Raw genomic sequence first — 16,840 nt, 5'->3', positions numbered from 1 at the left:
GTGGTGGCCATAACAGGTCGCGTCTCTTACACAACGCACCGGGCTGCAGCAAGTCGTGCGGAGAGGAGGGGGGGTGGGAGGACCCTGTGAGCCCAGCCAGCCAGCCGCACTGCGAGCTGGAACAACACTAAACACAGAATATTCATCTATGACTTCGACTTCATGTCTCATCCTCACAAACTGACTTTATTCTGCAGTCTGGAAAACACGTGAATTCGGGACTGACACGTCCAGCACCCACTTCTCTTCTTATAGTTTGTAAACGAGTTACTGAACCAACTTTCTACTCTGAAGTGAGCTGTTCTCAGGTACGTTATTAAGAGCCTGTAAGTTAATAATTTTTTTATAATGAAAGAAAATGAGCTGTAGAATAAAATAAGTCGAGCTCATCCCAGTAATGTTGCAGTCAACCGAAGCCTCTGAGAGGCTGTCATCATTCTTTATGCATGAAATCCACTGCAGCCAAACATCCAGTTTTGCAGGTTTTCGGCCTTGCAGCTCGACTTCTGTGCAGTCGATTTGCTTCCCGTGTTTGATTTTATTACTGAAAGACTAGAAGCAAACAACATATAAAAACCTTGGAGAAATTGTCCAGTCTAAATAGAAAGAACAACAAAGCAACTTTAAACACGTCATTTGGAACATTTATACTTATTTTAAAAGTTGGTTGCTTTTCAAACGAAAGCAGCTTAATTACTCCGGATGTTGATGAGAGTCGTCATGAGAAAAGGGGATACTGAAATAAGTATATAAAACATTAAAGTCGTCGTCAAAGCATCTTTTATGTCTAAATAACAGTAAACGTTATCCACTTTTCTCCCCCACAGTAGTGCCGAATGGGTCGCTCCAGTCAGCCCGGGCTGTCCAATGGCAGGGAGGCAAAGAGATGGGAGCCCCCTATTGGCTCCCCACATGATCGATCCCGAGCTGATTGATCGGTTTTAGGCCACATTGGCGAGGAGGTGCAAAACAAAACGTCGGCCGCGGATACATAACACACACTTTACGCTTCTGTCAGCTTATACAGTGCGCAATTTAGCCAAAACTCAAAATATCTGACCAAGACACCCCCTTTCCTCTCTACCTTTCCATTTACCCCCCTACCAAACACACACAAATTTTCACATCTCCAACTTAATTACGTCCCTCTAAACGCACTTACACTTTCACTTAACTTTCCCTAACCAAACAGAACTACTCCTAAGATATGATAATGTCTCTCCTCTCGGAATCCTTATTAATTTAACTTTTGTCTTTTTTATAATGAAGCGTTCACTTGAGTTTCACGATTTGCCGTACAGAGATTATAAAAGTTTGGTCAAATATTTATGAGCTTTAATATATGAAAGGGAACTTGGATTCTTGAGGAATTTCAGAAAAGTAATGATACCACTGAATAATGTCTGGGTATAAATTAACCAAATTGTTTGAATTTTCTATTTTATCTTATTATATATGATTCCTCACCGGGAGGAGAAGAACTACAAATCTTATTTAATTTAGCTGATATTTTTTAATTAAAAATGAACTTTGATTACCTATTTCTACATAAATATTAATGAGATATTCCGTGGCATATGAAGAAATATAATAAAAACGGATTAAGGTGGACATGATTAGTTTTAAGAGATAAGCTATTAGTTTTTTCCCCCTGAAGTTACAAAAGGATATTTGCAGATTTTGTCACTCTTTGTCACATGACGATGACCGACACAACTTTTTCATTTATTTTTCAGCCCATCACACGTAAATGGAGAGTGTCTAAAAGATCCATTTTATCTCCTGATTATGCTCATGAGGCGTTAAGGTGTTGCTGGTCTGTGACAGCCTGCTTTAAGTTTTTTCACCCCTCTTCTTTTTTCCCCGTGCAGTGCGTCCAGTCATCGATCATCTGCCCCGATGCCAGAAACGGTGTCATAATACGATAATGCGGCTTCACACATTCAGCGGTGATTCCTGTGGTAAAACCCGAGCGTTAGGATCCGATGGGACAGTTTTACAGGCATGAAATGACTATCAAAGGCTCCCGCAGTCTGGCCGCTGAGGCTTCGAGGCACGGACACAGGGAAGCCAGAAGGCACGGACTTTTACGCACAGAACACGGGATCAAATAATAAACTGTGCTGACTTGTTTTCGTCCACTTTGCTGATTTATTTATTTAATGGTGAGTAGAAGTTCTCATTTTCGCATTTTCTTCTTCATTTTACGGCAAAGCAAATAATTAGTTGTAAGAATGCCACATGAATATTCACGTTCAGTTATTACTAATTAAAGAGGATGTTGCGGTTAAAATCAGCTTTCAGCTAAATTTATATTTATTGGAATACAAAAGATTATAATGCAGCTCACCTACACGGAATTTTCGCGAGTCATTGGGAAGAAGTAAGGTTAAATCAACATGAAAGGGGGTCACATTAGCACTTGTTCACTTAAAAAAAACTATAGCATTATAAAGCAATTAAGCTACGTCAATTAGCATCCATAAAAGCAAACTGGAGCTCCACTTTCTCTCTCGGAGCTGTTCCTTCGTTAGGGTCAGCGCATTTTGGTATCCTGAAAGAGAGCAGGGGGGCAAATACCGTCACTTCTGTTTAATCCGCTTTGCGATGACGATAATGCTTTGAGTCGTTTCAATAAAATCAGCAGGTATTACTTTCAAACCACTGAATGCAAATTGACAGCATGTTTGACTGCGGAAACAAATGAAAGCGTTGTTAGACGGCCTCTGCGTCTTGACTCGTGCAGAGTGAACACAAAGAGAAACTGCACACCTTATGCACTACAAACACACGCTATACTTAATTCGGTTAAAACTCAAAATGCAGAGAAGGAGTATCCAAAGTGTTTATTCCAAACTATGTCAAGTTAATCGCGATTATTTTTCGCTTTTTATGTAAATATGTAAAGAGAGAAAAATGACTAATTTGAATCTTAGCCTAATAAATAACAAACGAAACCCCTCCAGGTCAGAGATATGAATCATGGCTTGGCTCTTGGTGATCCCTTGTATCACTGCTTGTCTGTAGCTGTTTGAAAAAACAAGGAGCAACTGGCAGCCTGCGGAGTCAAACTGAGGTCAAACTTTTTGCAGCTCCGCAGCTTTGCGCCTAAACATGTTGGGATCTGCAAAAAGGCCATTGAGCCTCTCTGCTTTGTGTCACTGCTTCAGAACACAGACAGACCTGCTGCAAAGTTTTCACAGTTTATCTAATTTTATGCAACTACTAGTTTATTAACGCCTGTCAGAAAACCCAACAGGATACATTAGGGCGCAATTAGGTTCTGTGAGCTCCAGTTAGAAACTATTCAGTCAGAAAAGGGCACTCATTTTTTTATACAAGTAAATCATTTATTTTGCTTATATCTGATTAAAACGTTAGTGCAACAAGAAATAATATGATGTAACATGCAGGTATGACTCATTATAAAAAGGCTAATTTATTATACACACATTATCCAGCATCGTTTATAAAATACTGATCATATATGAAAGTGCAGCATTTGTTTTTATATGGTCTACAGTTCGTTTTAATCATTGTAAGCGTGTTTGGGCTGTGATTTATGTGAAAGCTTGGTGCTTTTCTTTCTAGAGTGACACTAATATGTTTGCAGTATAATTAAGGTGCCCAAACATCTTGGTAAATACTTTGGCTTAGGTAATGATATAAGCTTGACTTTGGTATGATCACAGTATTTAAACGATTCGCAATATTAATTTCATGAAATCAGCTCAGGGAGTATTCACTCCTGCTGGATCCTGCGCTTTGGCCCAAATGTTAATCTCAGCTGCTCTCGCCTCTCACACACATTAATGCTTAATCATTTGCGCCTTCTACCGGAGTTGTTGGAAATTACATGTGATGCAGAAGGACGGGAAGATTCCTGACCAGATCATTCAAATAACATACTAAAGTCGCGCAGCGTAAAGGCTCTATTAAATTTCACGCGTTCTTCTGTTGCACTGTGAGCATTTTATGGTCCAAACGTTGGACTAAAGGCAGAATAAAATTGTTTGACTCTATAAAGAAGTGACTTGTCATATTTCTTGTCATTATTTATGTGAATAACTTAATATGTTAATAAAATATATAACGGTGTGAGAAGGATTTTGGTGCGTTGTCACTGATTATAGAGTGGTTGTTTTATTTTAAGGTGGATTAGAAATGTTGATATTACATGAACCAGATCTGCTCATTTATTGTCAAAGTGTCACAGGTAACATTTTAAGAGAAACACTTTTCAAATAAAGTCTTAAACATAACAAATCAACACTTTCAGTATTCAAACCTTAGATAAAATGTTGTGCAGAAATCACTCAGCTGTGTTTTTTAATAAACCGTCTACATCAAGATGTTACTAGGTGTAAGATTCTAATTTTCAAAATGTAGAAAGATATTCAAAGCTTCATCAAATTTCAACACTAAGGGAACTGCTACTGCTTTCTCTATGAATTGCGTTGATGGCAATGCATAATTAATATTAGCATGTGGATTAATGATAAACAACTGCAAATGACTGATCAAGAACTGACACAACAGCACCTTGGATCTCACACTCAAACTGCATAACACTTATGGATACATAATGTGATAAACAGCTGTTTTCCTATACAGTGAGAAGTGTGTGAAAATAGATGCACTGTTACATATGGCATATAAACCTCTAAACATGTGCGTTCAAGTGCGCAAACACAGAGAGAACAGGTTCCTGTAATGCTGCCCGTCAATTTTCACATTGTGCCATTGGTCACCAGGTCAGCAGCTCCACTTTTACTCTGAAGGGCTGCAGAATCTGAATTAACACCACAGGCAGATAGAGAGCTCACCGCTCTATCACACACAGACACACCTCCTTAACTCTCTCCCTCTTTCTGTCTTTCCCTCTCAGCGTCTCTCTCAACCAGCCCTTCCAGCAGCATTTGTCACCGGCACTATTATTTCAGGTGTGCTAATGGTGTCGCAGACACTTTTGCAGAGAGAGGAAGAGACATGATGAAGTGAAAAAGGAGGACAGGAGAAACTGAAGAACAGGAGGAAAAGAGTATCATCGGCATCATCATCATCACTTGAACTCCCCACTCCCTGTAACCCAAAAAAAAAAAAAAAAAAATCCAGGGATGAATGATCTGAAAGGTGATCCATTCAGGGTTGGAGGGGTAAGGGTGGCTGCGGGTGGATGGGTGAGGATGAGCGGGGGCTTTTCTCACACCTCCCAGGGAGACTGTGAATTGATCAGCACCTAAGAGAGGGAGAAAGAGAGGGAGGGAGGGAAAGTGAGAAGAAAGGAGAGCGGCAAAGCAGAGAAATGAAGGATGACGATGAGAAGAGGGCGAGTGGAAAAAGCTGGGTGTTGGAGCTAAGCTATAAAACCAGGAGGGGGGGAAACAGAGTGATAGGAAGGGAGGAGTGAGGCAAGGCTGCAGAAGAGGTGTGAAGACTCATCTTTTTCTGGATGGGTGTGAGTTTAGGCCGGAGCAGAGAGAGGCCTGGGAGCACAGCATAGCCTAGTGGTAATAAACCAGGAAACCCCAGTAGAGAAACAGACAACATCAGCTATAAGGAAGCTATAAAGTGTTTTTAAAATCAAAATATAGTCTTCAGTCTGAGCTTGATATCTTTAAAGTTGATTGCTAGCTAGTTTACTCTTATATGGAAATCGGTTAAAAGGGACCGTTTCAGAAATTTTAGAAGTCATGTTTGTTTTTGTACATTTTATGAGATATTTAATTCATATAATACACATATCAAGGGAAATTCCAGTCCCCTTGACATATTTTGTTTTAAATTGTATAAAACAGTATTGTGTCCATAGCATAAAATGCAGTGTACGGTAAAGGAAACAGTTGGGTAATCAATTTAATCTAAATAGGGTTCAGTATTGAACAGCATTACAGCAAATATACAGATGTTTTTCTCAGGCTTTGCAGCCAAATTGTACTTTTTAAAAATCTTTTCTTGTACAGCCGTTCCTCCAGATGATAGCCAGTTTCTTGCCACAGTGGCTGCTAGAATAGAAAAACCCTAACCACGGCCAGTGTTGGCTTGTGGCTGTTCTTTATCTCCCAGGCAGCAGTAAACACATGGTCACTACAAAATGCAGCTGTAACATTCACCACAAAACCACTGTGAAGTACTCATATCGTATGTCAATGAAGGTGATAAAAGCTGCAGCTTTCCACTTACCTCTTTGACATGGCCACCCAGTTAATAGCAAACCAATTCATTTCTTAACAAAGTGTTTTGCAAAGTGTTTCAGAATTAATTCTGAGAGATCCCTTTACTTTGTTTTATTGCAATTGCAAAATAAAAAATACGGCAATATAAAACTTTTCATATATAATGTAAAAATGTGAAATCAGAACAATACTTAAACCAACATCACATAAATATGAATAAATCTTGAATTTTATTTTGTCATCCTTTACATTTTAAAGCATTTGATGTTTTCCTTATCACAGTTTAATTAAGATAAAACATGGAGAGACATATGCAACAACTAGATACAACATCAATTTACAGTAGGCTGTATATAAATATCAAGTTTGTTTTTTAAAAAAGTGTGGATTTCATTAGACTGTGATGCCTTCAGGTTCTGGCGTAACACCTTTCCAACAGTGAAAAAAGTTTATGCCCCACGCAACATAATTGTTAACTTTAGTTAAATATAGATACATTGTAATTTCCTTACAAAAGTTCTATTCATTCAGCTGTGTTTTACTCCATAACTCCCCCAGGTCATCAATAGTACCCTGCAGTGGCCCTTTGCCCCCAAAAGAGGGCCCACCCCACAGTTTGAGAGCCACTAGCTTACAAGACATATTGTCAATATGCCAATGATCGTTATGACTTGGACTTCAAAATAATTTCACATTTGTTAGGAAAATGTTGAGATGAAATGTAGAGCAAATATTTGGCATAACAGGTCAGACGTGTGCACTCCAGTTCAGCAGCAGGGCACTCGTTCATCCCTGCAGCAGCGAATCAGATTACTAAACATACTGATTGACTGCAGCGGTTTCTAGTGAACCTACTGCCATCTCTTCTAAACAAAGTTATCTCTACTGAAGTTCAAGAGGAGGTCAGCGGTCAGCTCTCATCTAAGATCCTTTGTATACTGTATGACCCTAAGGATCCTAATAAAGAAGCTTTCAAAGCATAAATTCATCTCATAACAACAAATGTCAGCGATATGGTGAAAGCTTGCTCTACTGTGCACTAACTGTGGCTTCATAGTAAATGGAGGCAATTTAAAAAGAGAAAATCCACCAAGGTTTTTCAAAGAATGAGACAAACTTGTTTTCTGGGAAAAGTTTTTCTAAACCCACATGAAAACTGTCAAAGAATCAAGGTAGCGTGATTTGTTGTAAATGCCTTCCACTAAGCTTTTGTTAATTATCACATGTGTCATAACCATCAAAAGACAACAACAGATGACTTGGCACACGCTAATGTTTGGCATTTCTATCTTTGTACCCTTTGTTCCGTCACTCTCTTTTTCCTCATTTGTTTATGACACATTATACCACACCTGCCTCCAATAATTACTCTTCCCTCGCACTTTTCTTGCTTTGTCCTTGAGTTTCTAAATGCAGACAGAACCTGTGAATTACAAAGCCTCCGTTCTAAAAAGCCTCATATAGCATCACCTCTCGGGTGAGAATTAATCATTAATCTTTACTGTGCAATGTTTGGTTTTCTTTAAAACTATTTTTTATGACAGTTAAACTGTTCCCAGGAATGTAATGGGTTACAGTGATTTCTACTGAAACACTTATCTGCAAGTGTCCATTGACACTTATATGCTAATATAAAGACTCATTTGCACTCACTGCAGCTCATTTTTCCTGTACTTTTATTTACTATTAGTGATCACATATGGGTACAAAAGAAGACACATTAGACAAGATAAATATCTATAGCTGTGTACAGACATATTTTAGTGTAGTTTAAGTGTCAATCTCTGAACTCGAGTTTGCAAAAGCATCTTGGTTTTATAACTTCTATGGAAATGTACATGAGTATCATGTGGATACATTGGTTAAACAAATGAAAAAAGAAATGTGGTTTCTCCTCAGCAAACTCAAATAAAAAAATCTTCTGAAGTTACGGCTGGGAATACATGTTTTAGTCACTGAACATTTATGTCTGTTTTCTCTGACATGCATAATTTTAAAATACCACAACTCCTACATTTTAAAATGTTTTGAAATCAGTTTGAGCCTAAAAAAACAAAACAAAAAAAAAGCTGTGATCGAGTTTTCATTCAGCAGAAGAAATTTCATTTCGGATGACCCATTTTCAAATAAACATAACTAAAATGGAAAACAGATTCTAAATATTTCTGTCATTTAACAACAAAGACAGGAAAAGGGCAGCTGTGGCTGACCGCTTCTGCTTTCCGCACAGGGAAGAAAAAACTGTTTCCATCCAAAAGCAGTGACAGAACTGATCAGTCTGGATTGACATGTGAGCAATGATTACACTGTGCCTGGATTCCCTCCTCACCACCAAACCACCAGAACTTCCCCTGCAGCTGGCTATTGTGTTCCTTTTATTTTCACCAAATTCTGAAAAATAACCAACGTATGAACATAAATGTGGATTAAACTCCTAAATAGTCCAGAATCAATAGACTGATACAGCATTTGCAGGTAATGGTGCATACATCTGTTGCTTCCGTACAATATTGACAAAATGCTCTTGGCAGTTGATTGCAGCTCATTTTAAATATCAGATGAGCATGCTCAAGTATCAGGAAGACGTGGCAAAAAAAGTAGTCTACAGTGATGAAAAAGTAAGCAGATTTGGACATAATTACTCCTTTGTTGTACTTTATACATTTTTCTTTACATTAATCAAGCAGCTTTGGATTCTTTCAAAGGGTTTATGTCGTAGGTAATACATTTGATCAAAGTAGTGCACTTCAAATTACTATTTAAGGTTAGTTTTTAATAGCAATAATCCTTCAATACACAAGCAAATTTTACTAGATTACATTTTTATGAAATTATGCATTCATCACAATTAATATTTTCAATTAATATTCGTCAGTATATTTAGATTTTTATTCCTAATGTTTAATGATAACAATTTTTGAATACAGAACTTTTACTTGCACTGTGGTATCTCTGCTTTCCATGAAATACCTCTACCACTGGACATTTGTTACACAAACCTAATTAGCAAACATTAATATTAATTATTGATTTTATTTACTTTTTACTGTAATACTTTTATTTTTCTCAACTTTAGAAAAAAACTAAATACAATGGTGATTTAGGATCGGTGTGGGTTAAGCCGAGCCTCCCTTGGGAGTCAGCATTATAGGGCTGCAGACAAACAATTTAGAGATTGACCTTTCACCTATCAGACACTAGAAAATAAAAAAAGCCTGGTGGGGTCATATCCCCATAACCATTATGGATCACATGCAATTTCCTTCAGCCATTTAGACAGGTAAATTACATATGCGTGTGTCACATACTTATGAAGAAAGTCACATTGCCGGTAACCAAAACTGCTCCTCAAAGAAACACAGGTAACTGTTTCGTCTGATATAATATTACCTACATTTCAATCAAAACATGCACATAAAACATGCCTGCATGCAAACACATACGCTTGGACACACCTACAAACACACTCACAGGCTGTCTGAGAGCCTGTCTCCAGCTGACAACATCAGTGGAACCTGATCTGGCTTAATACAGGCCCTTACCTGCATTTACTGCTCCGTTAAAACGCCCTCTTGTTGTCCTACCAATTCACCACACTATAATTGCACTGAGGCTGCATATGGTCCTCATCTACTGCCCAGCACAAGATAAAAGCTAACAGACTGTGGGTGTACAGCGCAGTAGAGAAGTAAGTGTGTGTGTGTGTGTGTGTGTGTGTGCATGCGCTCGCACAACTTCATATATGTGACTGTGTGTACATACGTATGCAAGCATTTTAGGGCAAATTGGACTCACCATAACTCAGGGGATAGTTAGGAAAACTGCATGATGTCACTGTTATTATACTGTAAATGCAGTTGATTTGGCTTTGAGGTGGAGTTCTGACATGTGCGCCGAGGCTGCCTCGCTGATCCTACCTCCACATCCAGACTTTGAACTGAGAATCATTGTGACGTATTAACATATCAGGCCAAGTCTCTCTGCTAATTACTCACTAACTGTGTCCATTTTATTACTTTCCAGGAATATTTGGGACAGTTTTACTTTAAATGAGATAAGAAAAAGCTACTGCAGAGTAATTAAAATGGCAAAATTAATCATCTTCACATTATTTTTAAATGCTAGTAGGTCACTTATATCCTGATAAAACTTTACCACGTGTTCAGATGGAGCTTTCTTTATTTTCTCACTGATGAAGTTGAGATGATGACTTTGGCAAGAAACTAAGGATACTAAATAAACAGCTGAGTAACAGGATTAGTAATGACAGAAGATTGGCTTGTACACAGCCTCACAGTGATTCTTTCGTGCTAATGCCAATGCTTGTGGCTGCTCTGCCCAGTCAGGTTTATGAAAGTCAGTCGGATTAGAGCCCAGCTGGGGCTCAGTAAACCAACACTCAGCCTTCGCACTCATACCGCCATACATGACTTCCCAAACAGACCTTGACATCCACCCCGCCCTGCTTTATTCTGAGGTTCTTCATCATTCTCCCCTCATTGTTTTTCCTTTTCGCAGACACTGCTAGCATGGCCTTGCACTGCATCCCACACAATACTTTTTCAAACACAACACACGCTCTGCTCCAAATTAAAATACCAAGGCTTATTGAGCAATACTCTTCTAATGGTTTCATCCACCAATGGGTTTATCTTTGCTCACATAAACTCTGCTCCGACCAAAAGAAGCTGCTCTCCTCTCTTCTTACGTAAGCTGGCAGAAAATCTCCTAAATCCCTCTCTTTTGCTGTTGTTGTGTTGCGTTTCGGCTGGCGCTCCCTCTAAAAGAGCATCTGAGACCGGGGCAATTAGAACCTGAGCAGGGTCTTGGCGCATCAGACCATTTAGCACTAATAAGGCTGACTATAGAAAAACCCAGACCCATTGACACTGTAGCACTGTTTGGTATTGACGGTGATTTGACGGCACTGAATCGTATCAAAGAGTTTCAAGATGTTTGATTTTCCCAGTGAGAGCTCAATTTCTTGGTCGTTTTTCTGGAGTAAATGTGAAGAATTCTGTCTCCGAGGACTTAAAACAGAGTCATTTTCTGTTTGTATTATTATTATTTGTGAAAATAAAATGTTCAGATCTCAAACTAGAAGATACAGAAGATTGTTTTTTAGAAAAGTCACACATAGAAATTGAAGAATTTAGCATCACAATGAAAGTTATAATGATAGCCTGATATATCACATCATGAGCTTGAATGGTGAAGTCTGAAAATGTAAAACTTATGCGAACCTTTAATGTATACGTTGAAGTTTATATAGATACAATACCAATAAACCCAAAAGGGTCAGATATCTGCTGACATCTAAACAATCATTTAAGCTAAAATATAAAGACAAAGTGTCCCCAGTCTAAAGGGAAAGTTTATGCAATTTGAAACAATGGTGAGCATTTGTGTATTCTAAACGCACAAAGGTGCATGAGTGGATGCACTTGTCTGAAAGCAGTTATGGAAAGCATCAGTGTGTTATAAGACATCCAGAGACAAAGACTATGCAAGAGACAATGAGAAAGGTCATAAAGACAGAAGAAGAGAGAAGGAGGGAACAAGGCAGGAGAAAAGCTAAAGAGAAAGAAAGAGCAATGCAAGGTTGCTGTTAATTCTTCCATATCTAAGCCTCTTTGCAGAAACTCCCTTTGTCTTCCAAGTCCCAGTCATTAGAGCCTAATCCTATCAACCAGGGGCTAATCTGAGGGCAGAGGGTTCAGCCCCCTCAGCTCCACAGGCCAACACACACGCGCACAAGTACACACATAAATGTTAAAGGCACACAAACACAGACATGCTTGGACAAGTACACACTCGTGTTCAAAACACTAACAGAAATGTAGATGTTTGGGCACGTACACATGCACGCTTGTGTAAATATATTTGTGAGGACATAATACTGTAACAGAATACTGTAACTTTAAGTGGCTGACCCCAACACTAATGCTAAGGCCAAGTATTCTTCATCAAACAGCCCTCTGATGGACTGTGAGAAAGAGATGGGAACTGCGCGACAGTGCTCTAAAACTTAAAGTAGTTCTCACAAAGATAGTTGTTTAAGTAAAATCACTCTCCCCACCTCTCTCTGCCTCTCTCTGCCTCTCTCTCTCTCTCTCTCTCTCTCTCTCTCTCTCTCTCTCTCACACACACACACACACACACACACACACGCATAACACAAAATCAATCATTTACCTCTAAAAAGTACACTTCCACCCATACTTTACATGGTTTGTGATGAACTACTTGGTGGAGAAGAGACCTGTATGTGTGTGTGTGTGTGTGTACTGCGGGTGGGTGTGAGTGGTGGGGGGTGGTGGGGCATCACATTCCCACACATTCCAGCAGAGCCTCTCCCCCTGCCATCATCATTCTCCTCTTTATTTCAGTGCTGACTATGCCCAAGATTAGTTATTGATCAGGAAGGATATAAATTATTCTAAAGTGAAAGCCCAACAACACAGTCATTATAGATCGACTATTGACCAACGCCAATATATCATTCCATTTCCACTGCACTGCACCCCTGCCACTAGCCAGAAAAATGCTCAAATAATGAGATGGGGAATTTTTATGACTTGGGCACACTTTACTTGACCTTTCGGGGAAGGTAGATGGATAATATTAGCGTTGGGTTCTCAAATGCGATAGCATTTAGAGAATTTGGCCACAATGACTTGATAATTTATGACAAAGACGGATTTTGATGGAGTTGAATAGCTCGTACGAGGGGTTTTCTAAGGTTACTTTTTGGTTTCAACTCTGTGTGAAAAGTTTGTAAAAGTTGCAACCGCTTGTCTTTGGTTGTCAAAGTTAAGTGCGGTGTAAGATGATGGATTTAATGTAATATTTAAAGATTCTTTAGTCCAATCAGGTTCAGAACTCAAGACATCTAGCATCTTAGTAGCAAATACGAATAAATTCATTTAAATTCAAAATAAGGATTCACAATAAGGACTTAATTCAAATTCTGCCACTGTATTTTAGATGGCATCAGCTTGTTCTTATTCATCATTTTTGAAAGCACAAAAGGCTTTTCTCATATTGCTTATTTGTGCTTCCTCGTCTCTTCCGTCCTCTTGGCTGTGACCTGGAAATCAATCTCAATATGCCATGCTGAAGGATGTCTCGGCTCCTAAAATGCATCTGGAGGTCAAAAAGAGGTGGGGATGAAGTATAATCGAGGATGCACGAGTATATTTTTTGCAGAAGTGCTTTTTCCTTCAAGTCAGAAAAGAGACATGGCACACAGCTGGAATCAAATAACCAAGGTGAGAGGAGGACTCTAAATGACTCATCTTTTATATACATATGTTAGTTCTCTAATACGATCAAATGTTAAAAAAAGGTATCTAATCACATGTTATAAATTTTATTGAAAGTGGCTGAGCTGCGATAGAATGAGAGGCCATTAAAATGATGTAAACTATTTTAAGTAACTAGTACGTGCATCTCAACAAATGTAGGCCCAGTAATCACAATTTGTTCCAAACTACCTTGAGAGTTTTACAATTTGCTTTCTAACATTGAACAAGAAGCCAATCATCTGCAAACCACCGCTTCGTGCCTGCACACTTCACTTACGGTGCGCACGTGTGTTCACACCTGAGAAACATCATGCTGACATTCCGCCCTGGCAAGGAAAACAACCTAGCATTACAATAAACATAACCACAGTGCTAACAGCTTATTTTATTGGGCGTTCCTAACCTGAATCTGTTTAATGTACAACATTGTTCCTTTGCCTTCAAGCGATTCCTATTTTCCATTCCCAACCGTCACGCCAAGTTTCAGTATACAATAGAAAGATGAGCGTTGTCTGGGGTTGCAGAAGAGATGCATCTTGCTGTGGTGAGGTGACCATGCAAACTGCACAGTAATCAAACCATGTCTGATTAGCCTGTTGCTATTTTATGCTCTACGAATAGGTGTAAAACACTCATATAGCATTATCTAATAAATAAAATCTATTATATCTTTTATATTACACTCAATTAAATAATTAACCTTCTTACTACTACATTCCTGATTATGTAGAGTAAAAGTCTCTGGAATATTGATTTATTAACCTGTTCATCGGAGTGAACCCCTGTAGGAAACAAGATGTCATAGCACCCAATAAACAGACTTTACTGCTAGCAGATTACCACGACAGCCCATAGTTTGTATGGGAGATCTTGACTGTCTTACTTTCCAAATGTTAGTGAAACTTAAAAAATGTAATGCAAACTGGAAACGGAGAACATTCAAGTTCAAAGAAAAATATACGTTTCTTTGCTGCAACCAACAAATTTCCAAAGGCAAAACTTTTCTTACTATTCTTAGTTTGTGTCGCACTTTTTAGTTTCACTACCTGTGCCTGCACAGGCAAGTCAGTGTCATCCACGACTTCCAATCTACTGGCAACTGCTAGCAATCAAAGCAATCACAAATATGATTTCTGTGCACCACCGTATACCTCTTTACAATCACTTTCACACTAGTGACTGCCAGCAACCTTCAGCACTAACACTAGCACTAACATCACTAACTTTTTCCCCTATCAGCTAGTGTTTATCAGGTGGTTGTGGTCAGGTCTCTAGGCCTGTGTGACTGAAGCCTTAATTGTTCAGTTCCATTAAACTTTTTTGGCATGTTTATCAAGAAGTCTTTGAACTGTCAATACTTTGTGCCATCTAACCCATTCATCTAGTCTATGCTGTGAATTGAACTAATTGGCATAAAAAACACAGAAAAAAGAAGAAAGCAATGCATGTTTACGGTACCATTGAGGACACTTAAGCCCTGGACACTGCTGTGATTAAGGTTTAGCTTGGACTTGGGTACAGTAACTACTTCATCATTGCCCTCAACCAAACAAACAGCAGTCCTCTTGGTTTTCTGATGCTTTATTGATGCTCCTACCAGACCTCCTCCATCTGAAGACTTGTCTCAATATTAAGATCAACTAAATTCTTTCGTTGCTGCTAGTGAATCAGAGTCATAATTAATGTGGCCACTAGAGGGCTTTGTCACTTGAACGTAAACAATGATCATCTTGGGCCAAAGGCTGTAGACTCTTCCATCACGTTATGCTCATTAGTTGTAGAACAGTGTTGTTTTTTTTTCTATGTTAAGATATAATGGAGCAAATACATTATTATCTCCTCTGACTTGCGTTGCTATGACGAGGTTTGATCCCACTTTGTTTTGTTGTCGCTTAGTGCAGAGTTTCTTAGAGGCGGAGATGGGGCTGGTACAAATGGGGGATTTTATCCCTGGAGGTGTCAGAGAGTTTAGCAAAGTGTAAAATACTTAAAGCATCAGGGCAACACAATCCCCTGCTGGTCACAGTATAAATCACCATATATTCTTATTGGCCTAAGCCCTTGTTATGAGTAAATACATCCACAGGCAAGGGCGGCTGGCAAGGTTCACAGGAGATTCATCCAGCAATAGCAGAGGGAAAGTCACTGTCTGTGTGCCTGTCTGTGTGCATGCACCACATGCTGCTTAGGGAGCCTAAGGAGAGGATAAGGAGATCAGCAGAGGAGGGATATCACGCCTCTTAAGCATGTATACACTTTCTAACTTTTACTTTTTCCACCCAGAACCTAAATAAATCCCCACTCATCTAAGCATGATAGACTTCCTTCCCCCATGTATTTTTCTTCTAAATTATTAAAAACATTTTTTTTCTTGGGAATTTGGCATTGCAACAATACCCTTGAAGAAACACATTTCAAAGAAAGCCAAATATATTTAATGACTACAGTATATATCATTTCCAATCAGTGATACTTGTTTACACCATTTCCTGCACACTGTGTTGGAAGTCTCGCTCCGTATTATCCAAAACCACACAAAATCAAGTCATTTTCCATCCCCAGCCCAAATTATTTGTTGCTTTCAGGTCATTTGGTTAACGGATAGGGCGGGGGGTTGAGGGGAGAGGAAAGGAAAGGAAAGGGAAGGGAGTAAGGGACAGAGACTGAGGGAGAGAAAAAAACCGTTTCATATTTCTGTAAGCCTCAAACTTTTGGCAAACAGAAGAAAAGAGAACTTGGCCCTAATTCCATCTCACGCTGGCGTTTGTGCATTCTAAGTTCTCGGGGGCTGCTCTGGCGGAGGGCCTGAGCCCGTAAATTGGATATTAGGGGGCGATATAAAGGAGCCTGTGTGTGCTCCCGTCCCGGGGAATTATTGCCTCCAATATCCCTGCGTATGCGTCTACGGCTTCCGAAGCCAGGCCAGATAGATCCTCATCTCATAAGGGGGCCAAGACTATATCCATCGCTCCTTAACTTTTATGAAGCTCCCAAGCTCTACAATGGGATTTGCCAGGGTGTCTTTTCCCCTTATCCAAGCAAGGGGGATGTGACAATGCAGATATAGCTGCATTCTTTGGGCTCCAAAGCTCCGACCTCTTATTTGAATACAAGCATTCCAAATTGTAAAGTGACATTCTCCTTTTTTCTCTGTGAAGCCAAGATTTTCTCTCTGGTTTTGGAAACGCTTTTTTACCTCACTTTTCACTCCTGTCTTTATAACTCTTACTCTTTCCTCTGTGTATATGTAGCATTTTTCTCTTTTTCTCATATCTTTTTCTGTTCTTTGCCATCCCTCTCTTCCCTTACTTGAACAGCTCTTGAGTGCCTTTTCTCTCTCTCCTTCTGTCTTTCCTA

General features: G+C 39.2%; 1 long non-coding RNA gene across 1 annotated transcript; it reads left to right on the top strand.

Moving 5' to 3' along the window:
* Positions 1 to 85: 85 nt before the first annotated feature.
* On the top strand, positions 86 to 6,409 carry LOC146560797 (uncharacterized). The gene is made up of 3 exons (XR_014894796.1): positions 86 to 308; positions 1,872 to 2,165; positions 4,889 to 6,409. It is a non-coding gene; the product is annotated as an uncharacterized LOC146560797 (long non-coding RNA).
* The last annotated feature ends 10,431 nt before the right edge of the window (positions 6,410 to 16,840 follow it).

The sequence above is a fragment of the Mchenga conophoros genome, linkage group LG13 (assembly GCF_057382185.1).
Source record: "Mchenga conophoros isolate Kocher_MC1m ecotype Shallow Benthic linkage group LG13, M_conophoros_male_GT1.1, whole genome shotgun sequence".
In the NCBI taxonomy this organism is placed as follows: domain Eukaryota; kingdom Metazoa; phylum Chordata; class Actinopteri; order Cichliformes; family Cichlidae; genus Mchenga; species Mchenga conophoros.
The sequence above is the reverse complement of the archived record's forward strand: the minus strand, read 5'-3'. Positions and strand labels throughout refer to the sequence as shown.